Source organism: Rhea americana, unplaced genomic scaffold (genome assembly GCF_003343005.1).
Source record: "Rhea americana isolate MKP2758 unplaced genomic scaffold, rheAme1 scaffold_226, whole genome shotgun sequence".
Lineage (NCBI taxonomy): Eukaryota > Metazoa > Chordata > Aves > Rheiformes > Rheidae > Rhea > Rhea americana.
Window position 1 is genome coordinate 1,364,387 of NW_028186342.1, and position 5,570 is coordinate 1,369,956.

The 5,570-nt window shown below is 69.5% G+C and overlaps 1 protein-coding gene across 1 annotated transcript in view; it reads right to left on the reverse strand.

The window, feature by feature from the left end:
- The window catches only part of SNTB2 (syntrophin beta 2), a 15,166-nt gene that overhangs the window by 8,132 nt on the left and 1,464 nt on the right, over positions 1-5,570 (reverse strand). The window lies entirely within an intron of this gene.

Below are 5,570 nucleotides of genomic sequence, written 5' to 3' on the forward strand. Positions count from 1 at the left end.
CGCGGGCGGAAAGGCAGCGGGCGCAGCACAATGGGGCCGGGCGGGAGGTCAGGCTCCAGCCCATCCTGGCGCGCCCTCGCTGCCGCGCCGGGAAGGACGGCACTGTCCAAGTTTCCAGAGCGGCCAGCGCTCGCACCGCAGCTGCTGCCGGGAGCCTGGCTCCTTTCGCCGGGAAGATGAGGGCTTCCAGGCAGGATGTCGCCACTCTGCAGAGACGGGAGGAAGGAAGGAGGCATCTGCTCCGATTCCCCCTTGGCCGCCCCTCGCCGAAGACGCAGCCGCGCAGCCGGGCCGACGCAGCCGTCCCGCCGCGCTGAAGCCAGAGGCCAGCTCCGGCGCAGCACCCCGCGCCGGCGGGAGAGGGACCGCTCTCCAAAAAGTGCCTTGCTCCAGCCCCGCTTTTCCGCCCCAGCTCCCCAACGCAAGGGTCGTTCCTCGGATCCAAACCACAGCTGCCCCCTGCTCCGCAGCCCCGCACCGAGCACCGAGTCCCGCTGCCGTCCCCATCGCCCCGGCTGCGGTGGCGCGGCCCTGCTGCCCAGAGCCCTCGCAGCCCCGAGCCCGCCGCGCTGGGCTCCTTAGCGCGAGGCGCCCCGAGGAGCCCTTCGCCCCCAGCCGTCGGGTTACGGGAAAAGTGATTCATTCAAGATGTCAGAGAGCACCAGATGYCAGCAGAAAAGCTCTCCGTGAAGCAGCCCGGCAGAGCGGGGGAGGACAGCGAGCAGGACAGCGTGTTTGGCCAAGCAGGAAATCAGCAAACGGAGCGAAACAGCCGGGGGTGGGCCGGACCGCCCGCAGTGAGCCACCCCAGCAGGGCTCTCGCCGAGCTCMGCGATTCCCTCCTGTGAGACGGGACGGGGGCTCGCGGGCACCTTGTGCGCCCAGAAACTGCTGTTACGGGTGGATCAGCCTCGCCTCAGACACGCTCCAGCCCAGCAGCCGCGGGCCCTGGTCCGGGCCGCCGGTGCCCGCACGCGCGGGCTGGGAACGCCGTGCCGCGCTCCCCCCGTGCGCGCCGGCGGCCCCAGGGGCGTCGGGAGCCGCAGTGCTGGCAGGGGAGCGCTCCCAGCCAGCTCCGAGATGCACCTTCCCTAAAAGGCGAGGAAGTCACGAAATCATCTCGGCGCTGACACCGAAGCAGCCCGGCTCGGCGGGAGCCAGGCACACGACACGCTGGCAAGCAGCAGATGTGGGGAAGGAGGAMTCCGCCGGCAGAGAGCGCATCCCTGGCCGCAGAGCCGCAGCCACACGGCTCTGAAGAAGGAACAAAGCTGGAAACAGCAACTTTAACGTGCCACAAGGCAACAGCCCTGCTGCAAGGGGCCTTCGCCCTCCAGCGCGGGGGAGGCCGAGGGCCAAGCCTGGGAGAAGCGCCCGGGCGGGATGGAGGGATCGTGGCTGCACGTCCCGCAGCCACGCGGCCGAGGTGTTTGCGAGGAAACCGCTCAGCCGGCAGCCGTGACGGGTCTGACTCTGAGCTCTGGTCCCGATCCGCAGCCTCGCGTTAGCCAGAGCATCTGACCTGCTGGCGCAGGCTCTGGCGCTCAGCTCGCGCAGCGAGTGACGGCACCGCGGAGGGCCTGGGTCTCGCTCTCAGCGAGTCGTGCCGCGGGAGCTGGGTCCTCGCCCGGGTGCCGGGCCCGCAGGCTGCGTGGGAAGCCAGCGCTGCTCCCACCGGGGCCCCAGCCGTCCCCATTGCGGCCTCTCTGGCTGCGCCCAGCGACGGGTGCGGAGCACCAGCCCTCGGCACGGGGCTCTGCTGCCGGCGGTACAGGCTCACTGGCCGCCCAAGCCAGGGCTCTGCCGGCTGCAAATCCYCCCCCTTCCTTCAGCAGCTGGTGGGAAGTAGCCGCAGGGACCCTTGCTCCAGGCACAAGGAGATAGCRGCGGATCAGACATTAGCATCCAGACTGCAGTGAGTGAAGGCAGCGCAGCCAGAGAGCTCTCGGTGGGTTAATCCGAGCACGGAGCCTGGCCCCCACCCCGTGCTCCCGGGGGATTTGCCGAGCTGGGCAGCACAGCTGGATGGAGATGTGCTGCCACGAGATGCCTGTCCTTGCTGTGGGCAGCAAACGAGTTAATATTAGCCTCCTGCCGCGCTTATCCAGGATTACTGCCTTCGCCATGCACCTTTAATCCCTCCGCGGGGAGCGCGGCAAGGTGGACGGGCGCTGGTGGCTGGACACATGGGGGCAGGCGGCCGGGGGCCGGGGGCTCCCCGCGGCAGCTGGCGGCCAGATGTGGCGGCCCCTGGCACAYGTCAACAGGCTCGATGCGGAGAGCAGAGCGCAGGCATCTGCCCCCAAACGCTGACGGTGCTCCACGCAGCCCGGCCCGTTCGCATCCCTCTTTGCTGAGCCTCCCATGCTGTTAAACAAGCATGAAAACAGCCYGCTCAGCTAACGCCAGCCTCCCACCCTGCAGGACCCGCGGGCAGAGGGGCTGCCTGCCCTGGGGCTGCCGCTGCCCCGCTGCCAAGCTGCGTTCCCAGGAGAGGAAGGGGAAGGGGAAGAGCTGGGACCTGTCGCTGTCATTTCCAAGAAATGCAGAAGAGCTGTTTTAAGAAAGACCCGAGGTGCGGAGCAATGCCCACCAGGGAACGGCGTCCGAACGCCCCGGGCTGCGTGGCATTCGCCCGCACGGATCCCGGCCTGCGTGTGCTGCTGAGCCACCTCCTGCCAGGTCCCAGCTGGGCTCAGGGACCAACCTGAAACCCAGCAYGGAAGGAGGAGCTGCCGGGAAGACCCTCTGCAGGGGCACATCACCGAGAAGCGCAGGACTGGGAGGACCACGAAGCTCCTCTGAATGCATTGGCTTCCCTCAGGCTTACGCCGCCTTCGGCCCCCGACGCAGCTGTCCTCTCCCGGGGCTGGCAGCGCTGCTCGCCCCGGCCCTGACGCGCGGGCAGCCGCGTTAGCCCCGCTCCCACTAACCCGCTGCACACCTGCCGGCTGGGAGCTGGCAAACCCCAGCGTGCAGCACCAGTGCCCAGCACCGCTCTGGACGYGGCTCGTAGGGCCGAGCGTCTGCAAACCCTTCGTTAGCGCTTCCCCGAACGGGCCGGGCACGAAGTCTCCCAAACTCCCCGGCCAGAGGAGCCCGGGGCCCGGCTGCACCGCGGCCACGCTGCAGGCAGGCAGCTCCCACTGGCGCACGGACGCCACGGGCTCCGTCTGGCTCTTCAACCGGACAAGCAGCGAGACACTGTGCCCGTGCAGCAGCTTGCAACTTTTGGAACCCTTTGGGGACAGGGGAAGGAGGGACACGGACACAGGAGAGGGAGCCAGGCCCGGAAATGTTTAGGGAGCGTGCGGGAGGTGACTAGAGGCTCGTGGGGATGCCTGCCCGGGGCCAGCTCCCTGCAAGCCCGTGTTTTGGGTGGGACCCTGCTGCCGCACGGCGCAGACAGCAGGACGTGCTTCGGGACATCCGCTGCAGGCGCTTTCGAGCCAGCCCTTCTATTTCTGTCAGGAGCTGGTGCGAATCAGCCGGACAGCCCACAGCCGGCTCAGCGCAGCCTGCCGCTGTCCCGCCCACGCGCCCTCCGAGAGCGCTCGCCGCAAAGGAAACCCCAGCCGGCGCTGCTGGCACTCCTCCCTCGCAGCCCGCCGCAGGAAGGCAGCTGCTCTCGCGGCCGAGCACGGCTCGGGAGAGCTCCCTCCTCGCTGAGCCAAGCCTGCTGCGTCGGCTCCAGCCTCGGTCCATCCTCCACCGTGGAGACCTTGGGGGGCTGCTGAGCCCCGTCCTCCCGCCCCCCACCTGCGCCGAGACAGGCTGAAAAAGGCAGGGGAAACCGCTGAATCAGGCGTAGGTTCAATCTTGCAACTCTCCTTCCCCTTTGCAAGCCTCCCTGGCCGCCCCGTCACTACCCAGCTGGCTGGAGCTCTGCGCTGAGCTCCCGCGAGCGGCCCCAGAGCAAAGCGAGGGAGGGCTCCCCGCCCCCAGGAGCGCTCGACCGCGCCGCGCACGCGGCCCCGGCGGAAAGCGCTCGCCACGGCGCCCCTCCAGCAGAAACCCGCCGCTCTGAGCGGCTCACCCAAGCCGAGGGAGCCGGGGCGGAGGACGAAAGCGCCGCAGGGGCGGCCGAGCAGGGCCCGAGCACGAGCTGCCGGCAGAGGTGCTCTGCTGCTGCCAAGCGCCGCGGCCCCTGCCGGGCTGGGCCAGCTCCGGCTCCRGGCAGGAGCGGCCCCAGGAGCCCTGCCTGCCGGCCACGCCGTGCACCAGGTCGCTCGGGTCCCGCTGCTGGTGTCGCTGAGCACGAGGACGACCGAGGCCTCCTCCACCTCAGCTCACGGTCCCCCTCAGCGGAGATGCTGGGAAGCCCCAAGATGCTCTCCTCGGAGCTCCGTGTGCGAGGCGGCCCCACAGCCGGGCAACGAGCAGACTTATGGGCCCCTCTAGGGAGCAAGGAGCGTCCTGCCACGCGTTCCCGGTGGGAAAGGAAGGGGCAGCTTTTGCGGCACCCGTGTCACCGAGCCACAAGCTCCACAGCCAAAGTGAGGGGCTCCTGCAGGAGAGCACTGAGAAGAGCCTTGCTGCAGGAGCCAGGAGCGAAAGGGGAAGGATGGAGGAGGAGAAACGGGGAATCTGGCACATGGGGACTTTCACCGCCTCTCAGCCAGCAGCCCGACAGCAGCCAGCAATCCCATCAGGCTGTTTAAAGCCCTGGAGAGCACTGAAGCAACAAGACCATTTCTGCACCGGGCTGCAGAGCCCCCTGCTGCCCCACAGCACGAGCCCTGCTCCAGGCAGCCCTYGCACTCCCCGGAGCCAGCCCGGTCCTGCCTGAGCTTGTCAAACCGTCTGGGAAACAGGTCGGGCAGGAGCCGGGCGCTTGCCAGGGCCAGCCACGAGCAGGGTTCTTCCCGGGCACAAAACAAACGGCTCCACCTTGGCACGGGAGGACCAGGGATGCAGTTGTCCCCGTGTGGGGTACGCTAGGAGCCTGCGGGTCCCCCCCACCCCACGCGGGCTCGTGGAGCCAGGGCTGTTGTCAGACCTGGGTGCAAACTAGAGAGATTTATGCCATCAAAGAGCAGCCTCACGCTGCTACTCGGCTCTAATACAGGAGGGTGCAATCACCCAGAGCAGCCCCCGCGGGCTACACCGCAACTCTGCGCCGCCGCCGGGCGTCGCAGCCTCAGCCACGCGTCCGGACGCGGCAGCGCGGGCACGCAGCATCCCTCCGCGAAGAGCCCTGCGTCTTGGGGGCAGCTCGGGCGGCCGCTCTCCTGGGACTCCCCCGCGTCGGCGGGCACGGAGCGGAGCCGGCCCGCTGCCGTCCTGCCCCACCGGGCGACGTCGCCGCACACGGAGACCCGCCGCGAGCCCGGCCGGCTCCCCGCTGGAGTCCGGGCTCTCGGGCCTCCTTGCAAGGGGCGACGCGACAGCAAAGAGGGGCGGCAGGAGCCGGGCGCACGCGGGGGGCTCGCGCTGACGGCTCCTCGGAGCCGCAGAACCGCGCGGTCAAGGCGAACCGAAGCGGCCACCGCGCCGGGAACGCGAGGAAACCGATTCCCCGAGGAGGCCGAGAACGGGGCGCCCGGCAGCACCGCGGGGTCCGCGCCCGG